Raw genomic sequence first — 8,581 nt, 5'->3', positions numbered from 1 at the left:
ATATATATATATATATATATATATGAGACCAATGGTTTTTCATGAGACCCGTAAAAAAAATTCTCAACCCTTGACATTTGTGCAACCAATACAGCCTAATCTCAACCGTCCATTTCATTTGATTAATATGTGATTTCATAGAAGTTTTGATTGTTTCCTAATATAAAGTATTGATCATAATTAATGAAMCATATTCATATTCCATAAATATTCAAATCATAATAAATGAACTCTCATCATTTTCATAAATATCTCAATTTATTGGGTTGCATTGGTTGTACAAATGTAAATGGTTGCATTGGTTGTACAAATCACATATTCATCAAATTAAATGGACGATTGAGATTGAGTTGTATTGGTTGTACAAATGTAAATGGTTGTATAATAAGAGAGAGAGAGAGAGAGAGAGAGAGAGAGAATGTACTTCAAACAAGGGATGCTTTTAATCCGACCAACCCAACTCGAAATAATCCAATCCAACTCAACCTGAAACCATTTACTGCATAATCGAGTTGTAAAATATTCAAACGTTAGGTACCGTTTAGAATTGGGTTAGTACTATTTGAAGCCCAACTTGATGAGCCCGATATATTTTGATATAATGGATTGTCAAACACTTTTAAGTCCTTAATTAATATATGTAATTTTTAGGCTTAATAGAAAGTCTCATGCATGTATCTTTTAATATAATTGTTTGAACATAATTTTTTAACTAGATTAAAAAGCGATATACCAAAATTTCAACCCGACTATGCCAACCCAACCTGTACGGTTTGGGTTGGGTTGGGTTTTTGTTTGGTTTAGTTTGAATTGAAAATTTTCAAACCGTAAACATTAGGTTGGGTTGTTTAAATGTCTTCAACCCGGCTAACTCAACCCGTATTTTAAAATTTTGATTTCTAAGTTCTTTTTTTTACTAATTAATGTAACTATGGAAAAAAAAAATCAAATATCCTAATCTATCTCTTGTTTTTTATAAATATTTTTGGATGGTAAAAAACCATTGATTTTTTAATCCAATTTTCTACCTTGAAATCATTAACGATTTTACAATTTACAAATCTCATATGTAAAGACGAACATCATGTTCTATATTGGTTGTTTGAATTGTAATATTATTAGACGATGATAATTAGGTGTATATTGATATATGTGAAAATAAGTGAAATGCAACAAAAATTGGAGAGAAACAAAACAAATTACATCAAATAAACGATCACTTTATTATCTTTAATTTGACATTAATTTTGATATATTTTTCATCCTTTTTTGTGGTTCTTTTATTTTTCAAAGTTCTCTCTTGATCTTTACCATATATATATATATATATGGACCTAATCAAATGAGAACTGAATAGTTTGTGGTAACTGTAAGATCCAATCTCAACCACAAATCAACGGATAAATTAGGAAATTAATAATTATAGTAGTTTAAGTTAAAATTATAATTAGAGGGCATTTTAGGTATTTTTAAAAAACTTCTGTCTCCTCTCTCCTCTCTTCTCTCTCCTCTCTTATCTCTCCGACCTTCAATTTCCGGCCTCCGGTGAAATCGGTATCACAATATATCATAATGGGTATCACATTATGTTTCTTTGTTTTAAGGTTTGAGTTGGTATCATAGTTGGTATCACAATGGTATCACAATGAGTATCACATTGTGTATCTTTGTGATTACTTGGTACCTGCCGCATTAGTGTTTACCGGAGTCCGGAGATTGGAGGTCGGAGAGATGAGTTTTTTTTAAAAATATCTAAAATGCACTCTAATTATAATTTTAACTCAAACTACCATAATTATTAATTTCCTAATTTATTCGTTGATTTGTGGTTGAGATTGGATCTCACAGTTACCACAAACTAATCAGTTCTCCCTTGAATGGACCAATATATATAGGGTTGGGTTCACGTGAGAACAAGGTTTTTCGTGAGACCCGTAAGACCAATTTAATGGTCTAAAGTTGCAAGGTGACAATTTTGTAATTATTGAGAAGTCTCGTGGCGTTTATGAATGTTTAGATCTGACGATTGTAAATCTAATCCAAAGATTGAGAATTGGTCTTACGGGTCTAACGAAAAATCATTGGTCTCACGAAAAATATAGTGGAACAGACATGTTCCACTCTTATCGCATGGAACAAGGTGCAATAAACATGTATTTTATTAATGTACCATCAAAATAAGACATAATTCTCTTCTAATACATCATATACACCTCCTTTTTTTGCATTTTATCCATTTTCTAAATTTTGTTTATTGTATTTTATTATCTTTAAACTTTCAATTCACTGCACTCAAAATTCCAGTTTATACATTTTTATATTTTGATTAAATTATGTAATTTATCAAATATCATTAATAATAAAACTGTATAGAAAATGTATAAAATAAAATTTGAAAATTTCGTAAACTTCATATTTTGGTGCCAGTTAATCGTATTGACGAACATTTTCTAATGATATTTTTTTATAATAAATACTTTTATTATAATATTTAATAAATTAAATAAATTAATCGAAATATAGAAAAAAAAAATGCACATTGAGAGAAGTAAAACGAAAATTTAAGGAGGATAAAATATTTAATTCATTAGGTGTAAATTGATCATTTTATCAGTCATGTTCTATCCAGTCATTTCTAACCAAATACTGAACAGTCATCCTGTTATGTCTCGTTTATCATGTTTGAATAGCAAACAACATTCTAAGAGAACATATTATCTATACTATATTATAAAGCATTTGACAAAAACTCTTAAAAACAACTTTTTATGCATAAAGTACTGTTTATTGATGCATATTACTTAAAATTCAAGATTACAAGTAGAAAGTGCATGAGTACATTTTTTTTGAAAGGCTTAAAAAAAGGACAAGAAAGAGAACTACGACATGGCCATCACCCTCACCAAGCCAACCAATATAACAAAAAACAAAAGATCTAGCAAGAAGCTAGATACAAGGAGATACAAAAATCCAACGAAACAAGCGAGAACAACAGAACAAAACCAACAGCCCCAGACAAAAGACAGAGGCAAAACCCAAAACAAAGACAGACAAAAGAGACTAAACAAGATAAGGAGAGGTAGACCAACTATCCCAATTAAGATGGAACTTATGATTCCTATTACCCATCTATAGTTTGGATAAATTTTGAACACAAGGGAATGGGTCTTCATCTTTCTTCTTCATTATCGAACTATCCTCGGCATGAAGAATTTCATTCTGCCACCTTCAAAGTTGCCAAAGTGCCACAACGCAAACTGATAAGAAAGTAACCCCAACCTTGCGATGAGCTCCTACGTGTTTGATCAACATTTTAAAATCAGACACTGAGGATAGACGCGGAGCTTTAAGATCCCACCAGGCCCAAATTTTTCTCCAAATAATACTCGCCACCGGACAAGTAAAGAAACAATGGTCCATTGTTTCAACACCTTTACCACACAAAATGCACTCCAAAGATTGTAACGGAATCCCTCTCTTTGAAAGATTGAATCTTACAAGGATGGCCTCTTTAAGGAAGCGCCAAGTGAAAATGTTTATTAAAGCTCTATGTTTAAATTCGTATAACTAACTGTAGATAAACATAATCAAATACATGATAAACGTCATTTTAAATATAAAAATCTAAAATATAATAAGATAATCATTGAATTCTAACAGAATACTTAATTATTATCTTAAAAAAATATTTTATTAATCCAAAAATAAATTAGTTCGTTATTAAATTATTATAAAAAATTAAATTAAAAAAATTAGACAAAAATGAACTTTTAAGTAGTTAATTTGATACTAATATCCCTTTCTTTTTCAAAATTTTATAATATTGTCAAATTTATATTTCATTAAAAAATAAAAAAACATTTTCTTTTTTCTCAAAACCACATAATAACATCGATAGAGCCAAAATATAAAACGAAACATTAAAATCAAGATGTATTTCGCTGCATTGTGTAAATACCCTTCTAGTATTATATATATATATATATATATATATATATATATAATTAATATAATATGTTATAACTTTAAGAGCTAAAAAGAGAATTCTTATAACTTTGTAAAAAAAATATATTTTTAATTCTTTTTATATTCAACCTTTTTATTTAAAATGTATTGTTTTAGAAACCAACAATTGAGCTTTTGAAAAGTATATTTCTAAATTTAAAAACTAAAATAAAATAATATTTTATTTTAAAGTATTTTTGCCAATATTAAAATTAAGGTATTATTATAAATAAAGTAGTGATCTTATTTTCAGCATTTTATTTATTTATTATTTTGTATTTATAAAAAGCCTGTATATTTTTAATGAAAATAATAAGAGGTTGTTTAGTTCGGATTAGGAATTAAAATAATTTTTATTTTTATTATTTTTTTAATTAACCTGAATATCTAATCCGCTTCGTAAGCCGACTAATCTCATAACAACCATATGTTTTATAGGTAGTTCGGAATCACCGCATTTGAATCTCCGTAACTACAAGTGAATTTTTATTCATTCTTGGATTTGAACTTGAGACCTCTAGACACTTCTGATATTTGGAGTACAAGCTCAAATCAATCACACACCACCTTTTTGATTAATTTAGAATTAAAATTTGGTTTTGTGAAAAAATGAGCTCATTATATTACACTAGAAGGATACTCGCGTAATGCAGCGAGATAAATCTCCATTTTAATGTTTAGTTTTTATTCTGTCTCTATCGATATAATATGATTTTATGTGGTTTTAATAAAGCGATAATGTTTTTTTATTTTTGAAAATATAAATTTGAAGATAACATAAAAATTTGAAAAGAATTCGATATTAGTATCAAATTAACTATTTAATAATTTTTTTTTTGTGTAAATTCTTTAATTAAATTTTTTATTATATGTTAATTTAGATTTAATAACAAAGTAATTTATATTGGTTTAATAATATAATTTTTTTTATAAAGATAATAATTAAACATTCTGTTAGAACTCAATGATTATCTTAATTATAGTTTAGATTTTTTATATTTGAAATGAATATTTATCATGTGTATGATTATGTTTATCTGCAGTTAGTTACACAAATTTAAAAATGGAGCTTTAATAAGTTGTATTTATTCAACATTACTTGTAATTTTGAATTTTAAGTAATATACATCAATAAACAGTACTTCATGCATAAAAAATGATATTTAAGAGTTTTATCAAATGCTTTATAATATAACATAGATAAAACTAAACAAATTTCTTTTATATTCATTTTCATTGATTACTGCTTAATACATTTAATCATACACCCACTAAATTATAACTTTCGATTATGTTATCATGTTTTATTGTGTATCAAAACATTCACGCGATGATAGATTCGTTAATCATATAAAAGAATTTTTTTAGAAGATTATTAGTTTATCAATCGTATAATTGCCTTCTGGTTTAACCAATATTTAACTGATTTATTAAAATTTATTGGTTGTGAGTATGAGATTCATTTCTAATAAGACGTACAAAGTTTTATTCTGTATAATCTTATATTTAAATATAGAGTATTGTTACCTCACTTACCGGGTAAGACTCTTGGTCCTTATTTCGCTCTTACCGGGTAAGATTCTTGGTCCTTACCATACTTATCCGGTAATGTAATCTGATTTGGTAAACGCTTATCCAGGTAAGCGTTTGGTAAACGGCCCCTAAGACCGATGAATCTGGATTGGTCTTTGTTTTATGGAAGGTAGGACTACGGATCGATTCTTAGAGGAATTGGTTTTGTGCATCTCCCGTCATTATCGAGTAAAAATGGACTTAAATTGGTTTTGGTATTCGACAAGCAAAGGCCCTTAACTTTAAAGTTTTATACAATCGAAAGACATACGTATTAAAAAAATCGAAATACAAAAATCTCTTTAAAATATTTTAAAATTATATATTTTCTTATGTGAGGATTGATTTAAAACCTAATTTGGTTTTGATCGTATGATTTTAATTGAAAGCTGTTTCTCAATTAAAAAAAGAGGGCATAATCGTCATTTTGGTAACAAAGATTCACCATATGAAACACACGTAGATTCACAAGATGAAACACAAACTCAACTTATTTCACCTATAGATATATTATTTTCACCTCACGAAATCCAAACATATGTTAACGGTGACGAAAGAGATGGAGATGGAGATCGATTAATTAAACGTCGATCACCATGACATCGAGTCGGCTTCCTTCGACTTCGATAAATAAGCATGGAGTCGCCATGACTACCAGATCGTCGATCAGTGCGTCATGGATCTCAATGATTAAGAAGTTGGTGGGCCGAAGATGAAGAAAGGGATGGGCTGTGGATCAAATAATGAAAGCCCTATTGATTGGATTTAAGCCCAAGAATAGCCTTCCAGATTCAATTTTAATCCATAATATAATATAATATAGTGTTTTAAATTATTCAAAATTGAAGTTGCCTTTAATATCCATAGATTAAAATTAATTAATGGCTTAGATCGGTTTTCACGGTCCTTAACCTTTTTACGGTTCTAATTTGATTACCGTCTTATTATATATATATATATATATATATATATATGACTTGGGATTATGTGAGACCAATGGTTTTTCGTGAGATCCGTAAGACCAATTCTCAACCCTTGGATTAGATCTACAATTTGATTGTTCATAATCACAAAATTGTCACAAGACTTCTCAATAATCACAAAATTGCCACCGTGAATTTTAGATCATTAGATCATTAGCTTATAAAGTTGATCAATGAACATAAATTGATCTTACGGGTCTTACGAAAAAACCTTGGTCTCATGTGAACCCAACTATATATATATATATATATATATATATATATATATATATAACATGACTGTTATTAGTACACTTCGTGGCTGTCTGAACTTATAAAAAATTAGTGCGCAGAAGGGTATAATTTGTAAAATGAGCAAAACTGGTAAATTAAATTGTAAATTTGTAGAGTAAAATTTAAGGAAATTATAGTTTATGATCGATTAGTATCAGAAAGAAATGTTATTGTTTTATTAAATTTAAAGTCTGATCAAGAACTGAGCTTGGTTTCGGTTAAGACCAAAACCGAGACTTGGTGGGAGGGATAAGGCGTTAGGGTTTGTCAGTTAGAGTCATTTCAACTGTCAGTTTTATTATGGAAAAAAGTATTATTTATTTATTTTTATATTTTGCCATGTATATATATATTAAAAGGGAACATTAAATAAAATTGTTAAAATATTATATCTAGTTTATCAAAATATTAGGTGGAACAATTTAAATAATAATTGTTAGCCATTGTTGTCCAAAAATATTACCCAAAATTTTGAAAAGAAAAAATAAAAATAATTGGCTTGATTAGGAACATCGGGTGCCGATTGATCATACTTTGGGATGTAAAGACCCGTCTTAATCATGATCAGACATTATACTTTAGGATGTAAAGATCCGTCTTAATCAAAATTAGACTTAAACCTTGTACGTATGGATCATGCTTAATAAGGGTAGGTTTTTTATTTCTTTATATTTGATGTCTTAATTCAACGTTCTATTTATTTCTTAATTTCAAGAAACATTAAGTGCAAATAATGATAATACTGTTTTGATCAATTTTTAGTTTAAATAATGTACTGTTTCTCCTCAACTATTAGAAATATACTTTTTCTACCGTTCGTTGTAGACAACATGTTTAATTGTTGTTCATCCCTTTTAGGGCCTGTCCTATTTTGTGGATGGAGGTCCCTGTTGGGAGGGAGTTCCCCGCCTTTTAGGTGTTTTTCTCTTTTTGTTTGTTTTTTTTTTTTTGCCAGGAGTGTCGCCTCCTTTCCAAAAAAAAACATGTTTAATTGCTTTAAATGACTGAAATCTAAGATATCTTGTTATTTTGTGTAAATATATTGTTTGAAATGAACAAAACTTAACGTATATTCTTATGCTGCATAACCATACATTGTCTGAATGATAATTGACCTAAAATAAGTTGTTACTATTTGCATTTAATTGTTTAATGAATATGGTAAATGACTAGGAAGATAATTTGAAAACTATGCAGACATTTCGTTCATGGTGTGAAATGATTCATGTAGAATTTTATAAAATTTAACATAAACAAGTAAAGTTGTGATAACCAAGTTTTTCGGTTATAAAGTTGAGGGTTAATTTCGAATAATGGTGGTGAGTTGAGGGGTTTAATTTGTTTATATGCTTAAATGTTTATAAATCCCCACCGCCTCTTATTGTTTATATGGTTATTTTATATGAGATATTTTTATTATCTCATGGGAGGGTGTGAGAAGAATATATATATATATATATATATATATATATATGAGAAAAGTACAATAAAAACCAATGAACTTTCTTGTTTGGAATGATTAAGTCCTTAGACTTTTTTTTGAAACAAATAAGTCATTGGACATTCCAAAACATGTTAAATAAGTCATTGGGCAATTTTTTGGAACAAATAAGTCATTGGACATTCCAAAATATGTTAAATAAGTCATTGGACAATTTTTGAAATAAATAAGTCATTGGACATTCCAAAAAATGTTAAATAACTCCTTGGACAATTTTTGGAACAAATAAGTCATTGAACAATCCAAA

The sequence above is a fragment of the Cynara cardunculus genome (assembly GCF_001531365.2).
Source record: "Cynara cardunculus var. scolymus isolate 2C chromosome LG 16, CcrdV1, whole genome shotgun sequence".
In the NCBI taxonomy this organism is placed as follows: Eukaryota; Viridiplantae; Streptophyta; class Magnoliopsida; order Asterales; family Asteraceae; genus Cynara; species Cynara cardunculus.
This window is presented reverse-complemented; position numbering follows the sequence as displayed.